This window comes from Thamnophis elegans, chromosome 1 (genome assembly GCF_009769535.1).
Source record: "Thamnophis elegans isolate rThaEle1 chromosome 1, rThaEle1.pri, whole genome shotgun sequence".
Lineage (NCBI taxonomy): Eukaryota > Metazoa > Chordata > Lepidosauria > Squamata > Colubridae > Thamnophis > Thamnophis elegans.
This window is the reverse complement of record NC_045541.1, coordinates 150,704,999-150,718,337: the sequence shown is the minus strand read 5'-3', so window position 1 is coordinate 150,718,337 and position 13,339 is coordinate 150,704,999. Positions and strand designations below refer to the sequence as shown.

General features: G+C 41.6%; 1 protein-coding gene across 1 annotated transcript in view; it reads right to left on the bottom strand.

Annotated features, from left to right (window-relative positions):
* The window catches only part of LOC116520710 (inverted formin-2-like), a 44,286-nt gene extending 32,623 nt beyond the window's left edge, over positions 1 to 11,663 (bottom strand). Inside the window, 1 exon segment of the mRNA XM_032235021.1 lies at positions 11,449 to 11,663. The gene's annotated coding sequence lies outside the window, so the exon portion shown is untranslated.
* Between the last annotated feature and the right edge of the window lie 1,676 nt (positions 11,664 to 13,339).

Here is a 13,339-nt window from a genome sequence, read left to right as displayed (position 1 = left end):
TCTCAAGATATTTGGAAGTCTTCAACATGAAATGTAGAGAATGTATACGAGGGCTGTTTGCCAAGGGACCACTATGGAAGACAGAGGGACCTATATTGTAAGGATTCATCATCAAATACAATTGTAAGAGCCTGGACAAAGCAGAAGATCAGCCTATGCAACCTATGCAAGATGTTTCAAGTTTAAACATCTTATCATTATTGCCATCAGGGTTCCAAGTAACACCCACAACGAAATATTATGAAATATATTAACGAAATGTATCTCCCATGCTCCATATAATCCCCACTCCCATTTTCCCACAGTATTAAACGTGGCAGGCCTGAAGGCCCAATGCAAAAGATGGTTTCGAGGCCTGACAATTGCCTAAATAGACAATAAATAAATATATGGCTTGATTAGATTTCCAGGCTGCCTAATTTCATTGTCACCCTGGTTGGTGTATAATATAAAACAATATATAAAATTCAGACAAAAGAATATAAAACAAATGTCCAGAGAAAAAACAGCACAGGTTGTAGTAAAAGTCATTATACGGGGGGGGGGGGGGGGGGGGGTCCTTGACCCATTCTATCACAAGGCCTGGAACAACTGCCAAGTTTTAATAAGGATTCATTTAACAAATGCCAAAGTGAAGGCCGTTTGAATCTCTGGAAGATGCTATTCCAGAGGGCAGGACTGAAGGCAAAGAAGGCCCATCTGGTGACTGCTTCATCAGTGGGACTTGAAGCATGCCAACTCTGTCACACTGGAATGTGTAACTCCAGTGTGTTGTGGAGTACAGATTCTCTTTGTTTTCATTTCACCTTTGACCTTTTTTAGAACATGAGATAGATTCGGAAAGTCTAGAAAATGAGCTCTTGCCCTATATTTCATGGGCAGTTACTCACCATTGTCATAACCAATCAGGTGCTTCTTTTCTTTTGGATGTGCTGGCTATATACAGGAAAAGATTTTATCACCCATTGTCATCCTCCAATCTATATGGACACCTGAACTCACTCCTAAAGTAATTTTGTGATCCCGTTGTGATCTAGTAACTTTATTACAAGGAGCATAGAGAAGAAGACAGGTTCTCCTTGCTCCTATTTTATCCAGAGAAACTGCTGTACTTCACTGCTTCAAAATCAGGATTGATATCAAACCCACACATCCGGCTTTTAACATCCAGTCGAACTGTCAGAATTCCTTCTCTTCTTCTCCTGCTCTTTCATAAAAATGAAAAACTGAAAACTTTGAAAAACCGAATTCCTTTGTTGTGTTCATTTAGTTGATTGTATTTACAGTATATTTCTACCCACGAAAGAGTAACAATAAGACTATCATTGCATGAAGTCTTTTCTGATCTACTACAAATCACTTAGAATGCTACAGACAGAGTCCACTGGAGTTGGGTGTCCAATACATTTAAATACATACATACATATTTTGTAAATATTTAAGGATATCTTTTCATGTGACAACACTGAAGAAATGACCCTTGGCTACAATGTAAAGTAGTGAGCATATAGCTTGTATAACAGTGTAAATGTGCTGTCCCTTCAAAATAACGCAATACACAGGCATTAATGTCGAAACTGCTGGCAAGATATACTTAAATATTTACAAAATGTGAATATCACAAATGTGAATATCACTACAAAATATCACTTCTGTGATATACTAATAACATACATACATACATACATACATACATACATACATACATACATACATTCACTCATACATACATATATACATACATACATACATGGTTTGTTATCTGCTCTAAACTGACTGGTAGCTATCTCAGGCAGGGACTGACCATGAATAAGAGACTTTTGGTTTGCAAAATAAATGCTTGCCAACTGAGTCACGGTTTCTTCCCAGCAACAGTTTTGCACTTACTTTCAATATTGTAATTCCATTTGCAGATTGTTCATGTGTGCAATGGTATCACTTTAATTCCTGCATTTAATGGGGAGGAAATGAGCACGGCTCACAAGAATCTGCCTCCCTTGAAAAGAGAATGCAAGTTCAATACCATAGTGGTAGCTTAGGTATTATGTAAGGGAAATCCAAATTCATATTCAGTTATAGGAGCTCACTGGGAGACTTTGAGCTAATCCCTATCTCTCAGCCCATGGAATGTGAGCATCAGTGATATCCTAGAGCAGTGATGGTGAACCTTTTCAGCACTGAGTGCCAAAAAGGGAGTACGCGGGCGCGCGCGCGCACACACGCACACACATACATTTTGAGCGCATTGGTCTGGCCCGCAACCTGGAAAAGGGGTTACCCAGGGCGCATGCCCGAAAATGAATTTCCAGTTTCTGACGCACACATACACATTGGCCAGCTAGTCTTCCAGGGTTCTGCCATTCATGTGCCTGTGATGATCAGCTGGCTGGTGTGCCTGCTCATGCAGAAAAATGGAACACCAACTCTTCCAGTTTCCGGCACTGCTGCATGCATGAAGGCCAGCTGAACATTGCACACACATGCACACTAGAAACTTGGAAGAGGAATGGATGACACCTTGTGTGCCAGGCGACATGGCTCTGCGTGTCACTTCGGGCACACATTCCCTAGGCGATCACGGTTCTAGAGAAAGGACAGACTATAAATCAAAACAATGAATGAATAAAAGTAACATGGGTGTTCTCTCTGTAATGTTAGATCTGTAAGAAACTATTCAGCAGTGAACCTTATCCATGGAATTTCATGGCTTGGAATTAGTAGGTGTGAAAAGGCACACCCTCTCTTTGAGCTTGCCTCAAGAGACTCATTCCAGAAATTTCAATATTGCACAGGAGAAAACCTCTTCAAAATATAACAGATACCAAGGAAACTCCTGATTTCTGGGAGTGGAACCTGGTTCCTCCAGCATGCTGTCTCTTTATACCTCAGAACCAAAATCTTTCTAAGTTCTGGGAATGTTCCGTTGAGTTGGGTTTCACAGTCTGAAAGAGTAATTGGATTTACTGATCAGCTGGGACCAAGCCAAACACAGGAGGAATATGGCAATGCCTACTCTGTGAACTAGTCCCATGTTGGGCTCAGTCCAGAGATGAGACTGTGAGATTCAATCAAGTCCAATCCTTTTTATTTGCTTATACCTGACAGAATCTTGCCAAATTAAAGCTATTCATTTTCCAAGCTACTAGATACAACCTGAGAGATTATAAACTATTATCTTGAATTTCTTCTCCCTCCCACTCCAGCCTTCAGTTTTGTACTACACAGTCTGTCCAGTCTCTTAATCTGGGTTTCTTTCTGAGAAAGCTATGATTTGGCCAAATCTTCCCCCTCTGCTGCTTCCAATACACAGTCCATCACACCCCACCTCCTAGATGATTGTGGCTTCAGAAATCCTAACCCCAGTTCAGCCAACCAGCTCTAGCCAGTTGCTGTGGATACCTACCTTTGTTGCCCTCCTTTTAGGAAGTTCTGGAAGCACCATGCAGTGTCAATCCTTGAGAACTGGGAGCATAAAATGGTCAGATATGGCAATCTTTCTCCTTTTCACTCTCCTATTCAATTAATTTGTCTTTCTTTACACATAGGCTAACTTCTCAGTCCTCTTTCTCTTCTCTGTCCTTTTTCTCTCATTCCTCTCCTACTCTATCTGTTACATACAGGTGTTTTTCAGTTTTCTTTGCACTCTTCTGTGGTTTGAACTCCTATGTCCCAAAGGTAAGGCATGCATACCAGGACTTCTCTCTGCTTATCAAAAATGCATGCTCTCTCTCCTCTCTTATGTAGAGAAAAAAGTTTGTACAGAACATATATGGGATTCACTCTTTTCCTTAAAAACTGTACATGTTACATGTTGTTGCTAGACTTCAGGGATGGCTGTTCACTGCTATTCCTTCCTTCCTATTTAATTGGTGTTTCCCCAGCAATTGCTGCATTCTCCTTCATTGCCATTTGTTTAGTAAAACCTGAGTTTTCAAAGGGATGTATGATTGCCACTTTTATATTTTACATTTCTAAACTGCCCATATCCTTAAGAGGGGTATTCTTTGAGGTCCATATCTGCACAGTTTTAACAACTGTTTAAAAAAATAGTCTTACTTGTGAACTGGTCACTGCCAGTGGTGGAATTCAATTTTTTTTACTATTGGTTCTGTGGCTTGGTGGGTGTGGCAGAGGAAGGATACTGTAAAATCTCCATTCCCTCCCCACTCCAGGGGAAGGTTATTGCAAAATCCCCATTTCCTCCTGATCAGCTGGGACTTGGGAGGCAGAGAATAGATGGGGGAGTGGCCAGCCAGAGGCGGTATTTACCGGTTCTCCGAACTACTCAAAATTTCTGCTACCGGTTCTCCAGAACTGGTCAGAACCTGCTGAATACCACCTCTGGTCACTGCTGAACAGTCCCCGAGGAAAAATTTGGGGCTGATTTCAATATGAATCAGCAATGTGACAGGATTGAAAAAAAAGGCAAATGTCATTTTAAGCTGCATCAACAGAAGTATAGTTTTCAAACCATATGAACAAACAATCCTAATGTTTGCTTTAATAGCCAGACCCCATTTAGGTAATGTGTTCAGTTCAGAGTACCTCAATTAAGAAAAAAAAATCAGTCAGACTGGAATGGGTTCATAAAAGGGCAACAAGATATTAGAAACTAAAGTCATTTTCCATGTTTGTGATTTATAACATCTTCTGGAGTCATCCAGCCATAATTTTGCCAGCATAATAATGTGGGCAGGCTTTATATTGCTTCAATGATGCCTGGGTGATGCTATATGTCACTACTGTGGAAATGACCGGGGTCATTCAAGGACAGATTGAGGAAACTGGGTACATTTAAATCTTGAAAAAATACTTAAGTGGGGAAAATATCTTTGTGCAGAAGAAATATTTGCAACAGTGGAATCAAGATATAAGAAGAGAGATTCCAGCTGAATGGTAAAAGGACTTTCCAACAGCAAGAGAAATTGAACTTGAGAAATGTGTTGGGCTCTCCTCCTTATTTTGTCTTAAGCAGAGTAGATAGATTCATTTACACTCCTGCACTGAACAAAGGTTGCATTTTGTGGCCAAAGTGACCCTTTTCAATTCCAATCTCCTCTGGATGCTGCACTCACCAAGAAAGGCACCAAACAGAAATAACCATACCATTATCCAATTTAGCAATAGCACTTAAGACTTATATAGCACTTTACAGCCCTCTCTAAGTGGTTTACAGAGTCAGCCAATTGCCCCCAACAATCTGGGTCCTCATTTTACCCATTTCGGAAGGATGGAAGACTGAGTCAACCTTGAGCTTGGTGAGATTTGAACTGCCAAATTGCAGGCAGCTGGCAGTCAGCAGAAGTAGTCTGCAGTACTGCACTCTAACCACTGTATCACCATGGCTTATTTCTTAGACTTCTACCAACTACAATATGCAAGGCTTTTCATTCACATCTGGGTCAGTGTTAATAGAGCATCCTGAATATTTGATTCCAACATCACTATGACTGAAATCACAGCAGCTGCATTTTGATTCTTTCAACACTTTGTCTTACCCTGTATAGATTTATATTTTTAAGAGAAAAGGATAATAAACACTACACTAATCATGTTTGGAAAAAGTAAATGTCATCACAAAATTCATTTGGATTGTATTTCGTGTTTAAATAAAGTGCAACTTTGTACATGCATTAAAAGATCAAGTTAGAAGAAAAGTAAACTGAAAGATGATCTGGGCTTTTATTTAGAATATAAATGTGCAGAATGAAAAAAAAGATGACTGTGATCAGCCAAAATGGGGAAAAAAGAGCTCACCTTCTTAGATTACATATATGCATTCACTGCAAAGAGATGCTCGACTGAGAAACCTGCTAAGATGGTTCACTATCTAAGGGAGATGGTTCTGTTAATTATAAAAAAGTATTCTTGTCCATATTGCAATAATTTTTAAAGTGGACAATATGTCTGAACAATAGTGTCTGCGTTTGTTTTTTCCCCTTTGGAAACAAAGTCATTAAATTGGGTTTGGTTATGTAGAGACCTTGACCTGCAATCATGATGATAATGATGATTTAGTATTATTTTAACTATTACCATTTTTATTTATTATAGTTTTAGTCTCCTGGTTGGTACAAAATGCAGCAGTGTGGGTGCTTGTGGGCATGTCTTGTTATGTTCATGCAAGTTTCCATGTGTGTTTCAAGGTGCTAAATTGTTTAAACTTCTACCCTCAAAATGATGCACATCAGAACAACTAGACACAAGGACTTCCCCAAATTCCATCACTCTGCTAAACAACTAATTCCCACAACACTGTCATATTACCTACTAAGACTGTATTACTATTATTCTTCTCTTCCTTCCTAGTACCTATCTCTTCCCACTTATGACTATAACCTTATTGTTTGTGTCTTTAAATTTTATATTGCTTTATTTGTTTCTTAGTATAATTTGATTGCTTATTATTAACCTATGACTATCACTAAATATTGTATCTTATGATTCTTGATGAATATATTTTATTTTCCTTTATGTACATTGAAAGTATATGCACCAAAAACAAATTCTTTATTTGTCCAATCACACTTGGTCAATAAAGAATTCTATTCCATTCTATTCTATTCTATTCTATTCTATTCTATTCTATTGTATTCTATTCCCTCTGAAGGCACAACTTCATGGCATAGAACTGGGTTACTTGAGGGACCACTTTCCCTCATGAACATGGCCTACAAGCTCCCACAGAGAGGACTTACTCCAAGTTCTTTTTTTTTAATCTTGGCATTTTATGAAACCTAGGAAGTGTGTCTTTTCTTTGGTTTCCCCTGTTCTAGGGGTCTTTGGTGCCCTGCTGATGTTACATAGTTTGGGTAATGAAATGTCTGCAAGAAAACAACCAAGCTCAGAGAGCACAAAGGACTGCTCATTTCAACCCTGAGCTACAAATATTCTCATTTATTGGTTTCCCTGTTCTCTAGAATGTGTTCCCTCTATTATACAACAGATCCAATTCTCTTAAAGAAAACCCTTAAGTCTTAGATATTCCCCCAAGCATTAGGGACAGTTGGTTGGGAGTTCTCTCTTAAAGGTTGTTTTCTTGTGCATTTGGCCATCATTTTATATTTTGTATTTACATTTTGCATTTTTTTTGGTTTAGTTTATTTTTATGCTGTATGCTTCCCAGAGTCGAATTATTTTCATTGGATGATTTTATAAATCTTATAAACAAACAAACGGAAGTTTTCTGGGAAAGCAGAAGTCTGCTTAATATGGTATACTGGCAACAAATCAATTATGTGAAATATTAATTATTAACATGCCTAGTCCCTAATGAACTATGAACACAATGCAATTGACATGGAAGACAACAGCCCTGAACTGATCTTGATTAATCTCAAAAGGGCTTCCGGTAATTAATGTCTGACATAATTAGTATTTTACTGGAAGCAAGAGCGCCCATTTTGGGTTGGGACATATAAACAAGGTCAAGATGACAGTAGTGACCACCTGGTTTAAACCCCACTGCTTTTAAAGGAGTATTGCCATTTTGACTTTTTACAGCTGCCATCTTGACTTTTTGACTTGCCCCTACAAATGCCCTTGATAGCCATAGAGAAAATCAGCAGATTAGATAGGAAAGATACAGAACCATCCAAGGAATCGATGGCAAACGCCTTGTTGCCACATCTATGAAATCATCAAAGAGTTGAACTTGAACTTGATACAAGGAGACATTATTTTTTGATATTACACAAAAGGAAACAAGCTGGTTGGTTTGCCAGAAAGAAGATAACTTTCTATGTACAGAAAGTTAAAATGCAAACACGAGGTTGGAAAAACATGTGTAGATGGGAACCAAAAAGGCTATATCAGAGCATGACATACTGAGTCAGATGAAGGAAGGACAACCACGACCAAAGACTGCAAGTAGACTCTGATTATTTTGGCCTGTGTTACTAAAGTAACAAAACCAAAGATTAGGCTTGAGAGACTTAAACCAGTTTCACAATCAGTTTACTGCTCAGGTTTTGACAAATGGAAAAAGGGAAATTTTTGTAATGCCCTTGGGAGTCATCACTACATTACCAGATATTACATGCCCTTTGTAAATCCCTGGAGCCTGAAATAATAAGAAAAAAAATGTATCCTGTGCCATTAATAAGTTTCCCACTCCTTGATTCAAGGCCATTCAAGGCTGTTGAACCGATGTAGCGGTTAAGGTGATGATTTAGGAGCAGAATCTATCCTCAGTCATGGAAACTCACCCATTCACCCAATTACTCTGGACCAGGCACTCTGTGTCCAACCATGAGCAGCTTTGAGCTCTTAGAAAAAAGGGTGGAATATACATTTAATGAACAGTAATAAACAAATGAATACATGTGGCAGACAGGATATAACAATAGGTGTTTATCATGTTTACTAAATGAAATTTCCCCATCCAAAGGCAGTGAACTCTGAAATGGTAGCAAGAAATAGAGGAAGTCATTACTGCTCCTACTATCTCTAATCCATCTGCCTCTGCCTAGTCTTCATTTAATGCCCACATTTGGGGCTGGAATCTCAGTCTTTGAGTGAAGCTGTCATTAAATGACAACTCACATAATTGCCTATGAGATTGCTTTAGTCAATCACTGCAATCCTGGCACTCCCAGGTATGAAACGAGATGGAGTCTCAGGGAAAAAGCTCAAGGTTGTGGGGCGGGGGAGACTCCGGAGCTGAAAATATTTCCTGCTGAAATTCAAGAAGGATTTTCATCCCCAGGGAGGGATACTTGCATTGTGGCCTGTGTGGGCATTCTAGGGTGTCCTACACCCTCCTGAGCCATCCTGTACTCCTTACCTTACTATGCTGCCTCTCTGCTCTCTGCTTGGATTTCATCTCCCTCTTGTCTCTAGGAGGTGGGTGAAAGAGTTGGAATTCAGCTTCTGTCTAAGCATGGAAGGAATGCCTTTAGTCAGGTGCAGAACATGAAGTTCATTTCTGCACCCCATGAGAAGATGTCAGCTCTCCTCTGTGCATGGAAAATAATGCCTTGGGGTGTGTGTGTGCAGATCTTCAGGATCTGAACTCCATTTCTTCACCCTGCTGAAGGAGTTCAGCTCTGTCCATCAGCTATTTCAGAGAGTCCCCAGAGATTAGAGGGGGCTATCCTGGCAGGCAGCCTTTCCTGCTGGCTTCCCCATTGATATTTTGGGGGAGTTGGCAGAGAAGATTGCAAATGGTGATCATATGATCATAGCATGCTTAGCAACTGGTCATAATTGCAAACAGGTTGCCATTGAGATCACATCACCATAGGAGGGCATTGACATGACTTTCTATGACAGCTGGAAGTGCTTTATGGGCCACAAGGCACCCTTTCCAAGTTTGTTATAACTTTGAATGGCTGTTAAACAACTGCTCATAAGTTGAGGACTGTCTGTATGATTGTAATGTTTTAATTCTGCTTTTCTATTTAAAAAGTATACAAAGAGCTGAATTTGTGAAGCTTGTTGGGTAACAGATTCTTTAGTCCAATCTTCCCTACCTTCTGGCTGGGAATTATGGGAACTGAAGTCCTATATATCTGGAAGACTTCAGGCCTTCATTCAGATTTATTTGTTCTACATAACTAATACAGGAAAAGCAAGGTGTTTATGTGAGATGGAAGATTGATCAAATAGAGTCTTTCCTTGATGATGTTGGGTTGGAATTGTGAATAGGGTGATCACAGGAAAATTAAACTGCAGAATCAACAATACAAAAAAAAAGAAGCCTTTACAGAACAGTTATGGTTGATAACACAAACATGCTTGCATTGTGTAAGCCAAAGGAGACAATGAAGGAGCAAACCCATGCACACTCACCCAGGAGCAAACTCCATTGTGCTCACCTGGAATAAACTTCCACTGCAATGTGACACTCCAAAAACAACACACATGCAGCGTTCCCTATTACATCTCAAGGCAGAAGAGCTGCAGGAAACATGACAGTATCGAACTTTTCACGGCTAGCAACTTCCTTCTCTTCATTATTATAAAATGTTTTTAAAGTAAGCAATGGCCTTGGAAATTAGTTTCATTAAAAAATATGGGATGAAAATATATCATTTCCAGGGACTGAACATTTTCAAGAATTGCCATTTAAACAAATAGGCAAGATTCTTTGCCATCAGATGCTTTGGGCTGTAATCCATGAAATTTTGTGCTGTAGTAAGTTGTTTTTAATGTGCACGACATTCTCTGCACTCTAAATGCCATTAATAATTCTCAGTGACATCTGCAATCTGTGATAATGTGATGATATGCAGATCGAATGGTTAAGTAGCACTTAAGAGTACTTCCCTAATTGGATGGTTGTGGCTAGTAGTCTGGAAGTAAACTTTTCATGCTTGTCAAGTAGGGAAAAGGTGTTGGTATCGCCAGAGACAGAAGACAAATTCCCCAAAACTGACAGCTGGTAAATAACACACCCAACCTGCAAATACAAAGGCGGCTTCAAAGCCTAACTTTCCTTCTTGGTGTTTGCACAATTCTACCCTGGAGGGAAAGAAAGGCAGGATGGTTGCAGTTTTAAAGAGGAGCAAACATTGGAAATGGAATTGAACTGGAATTGAAACAAAAGTGGAAACTGGAAGGAAATGCATATAAAGTAGGATTCAGTGTGTGGGGAGCAAAGCACATTATACTTATTCATTGACTCTCTGTACACAAAATTACACCTTTGCGCCCATTTTAATGAACTTTAAGCAACTACCACCAACTGATTTTGCAGACATTGTCACTTAGCAACCATGGAACACCAGCCAGATCCATTCAGCTGCACATACAAAGAGCAGAATATGGCACACTCTTTCTTTAGTTCCCTAGCTCTGCCTCAAAGCATGTCAAAAAACCCTTTCCCAACCTGATGCCCGTCAGGGAAGTTGGACCACACTCCCATTAACCATCAGCCAATGTGCTTAAAGAGCTGGGGATTTCAGAAGCACATCTGGAGTACAAGCACATCTGGAGGGCAACCAGACTGGGACCCTTCCAGGCTACCCAGCCATCCCAGAAGGCACAGTAAGAAGGTCATGGCCAGTGAGGGGAGGCAAGAGGAGGGAATCAACCTTTCCATTATTGCCCAAAGCCCCAAGGCTTTGAAGAAGAATGGAGAGAAAGAATGAAGACAGAGAGGTATCTCATCCCCCCCCCCAAAAGATGCTCCCAATCTTAAACTGCTTTGTGACGCTTCAAGACGCTGCAAAAGTTTTTATTTGGGGGAAGCAAGCAAGCTAAAAATATCACCCAGTATATCCTTAGAAGCAGCAGCAGCAGCAGCAGTATAACATCCCTGCTCCCACTGTAGCCCCAAATCTCTCTCTCTCTCTCTTTCTCCCTCTTTCTCCCCCTCTCCCTCCCTCCCACCCCCTCTTTCTCTCTCCCTCTCCCTCCCTCCGTCCCTCTCTCCTTCCCTCCCTCCCCAATTTGATTCCCTCGGCAGCCTCCGAAAAACTAGCAACTAGCTGGTTTCCTCCTTACCCGGCGCTTCTCTTCTTTCTTTTCCAACCTTCGCTCCTTCTTTTTTCCACGGCCTGCCGCTTCCAGCCCCGGATCACCAGACAGGCATCCCTTCGTGGCCAAACCTCTCCCTTTGGCTCCGAGGACAGAGGCGGAAAAGAAAACTGATCGTTTCCACACAGACGGGCTGCTCAGGACAGAGACGCTCCCGACCACGCCTGCTCTTCCCAACCCCGAACGAGAAGGCGCACTGGCGCTAGAAAGTGGAAGGAAGCCCAGAAGACAGCCCTGCCTGCGCTCCCACGTGGAAGGCGTGGGGGGAAAACGGGAAGGGCGCCGGGTTGAATCTCACGGGGGGCGGAGCCGGCATTGCCGTCCAGTCCTGCTGTTATGCCGCGTAGGACTGTGATCCAGGGTTTTCTGGGGAGGGGAAAGCCGCGATCCTACGCCCCGCTGCCCCGGGAAAGATACGTCTTCCGCCCCTCTTTGCATTGCGAGAGTCTTCGCACGAAGGGAACTAGCTGAATGCGGACTAGCTCTGCTGGGTAGCGGCATTGGGAAAGTAGGTGGGAGGTCCCGGGCTGTAGTAGAGGAATACCTGGAGGGGGGCTCTCTGTGTGCCTTGGGGTGGGGGGCATCGGTTCCTGTCATAGAGAGCTGCTCTTGCGACCACTTTTTAACTTTGGAGACCTGCTGCCGATCCGAATAGGTGACCTTGTTTTGGGGATGGGGAGGAAAAGTTACGCACCACTACACGAAACTTCTTAAAGTAACTTTCTGGAATGTGTTGCATGATTACTTCAACACAACTGACTACTTCAGCTTCAACCACAACAATACAGGAGCACACAATAGATACAAAGTCAAGGTAAACCGCTCCAAACTCGATTGCAGAAAATACGATTTCAGCAACAGAGTAGTCAACACCCAGAATGCTCTACCTGACTCAAACTCCCACAAACTCATCCTCAAACTCCCACAACTTTAACCTTAGACTGTCTACTGTTGACCTCCCCCCATTCCTAAGAGGTCTGTAAGGGATGTGCATGAGCGCACCAGTGTGCCTACCCTGTCCTACTGTCCTGTATTCATAATCATGTTTATACTTATATCTGTTATCTTGTACATGCCTGACAAAGTAAATACATAAATAAAAATGTTGCATGTGCCTTGGAGATCTGCTCAGAGATTCCTGTATATCTCTTGTCCTGTTGGAAAACTGCCGTTTAGATTTTTTTTGTTACTTTATTATGGGCCCATCTTGTCCAGAACTCTTGACACTATAAAGGATTTCCCCCATCACTTGCCACCTGAACATGTTAATCAGAAGGCCAACATATTAATTTGGCAGATCTAAAAATGTTACTCTATTGCTGAACCAGTCATCCAGGCGAGGGTATAGAGGAAAAACTGCAGTTCATTAGTAGAGCCAAGCATTTCATGCAAAAATCTTACATCCAATATCTGGCATCTCAAACATGGCTAAAAAAAGTTATCAAATTACCAGCTTTACCAGTCGTCTTTGGGAGGTGTGGGAGGATCACTTTCTCTTTGAGCCTTTAGGGCAGGGGTGTTAAACTTGATTTCATTGAGGGCTGCATCAGGGTTGTGTTTGACCTCTGCAGCCAGGCATGGCCAGCTCAACATCACTCGTGTTGGAGGTGCTGAGTGCTCTGCCAGTGAAATTGGGCTCCGGAGTTCCATTTACAGCTGTGATGGCTTCCTGCAACCCTCTGCCAACAAAAATACAGCTTGGCAGAGCCGCACATGGCCATCCCAAATTCCGTTTTTGCTGGCAGAGGCACTGTGGGCTGGTCCCTTGCTGTTTCCAGGGTGGCCCCACAGGCCAAAACTAAGCACTCCATGGGCCGGAGTGGGCCTTGAGTTTGACACCCCTGCTTTAGGGGGTTTA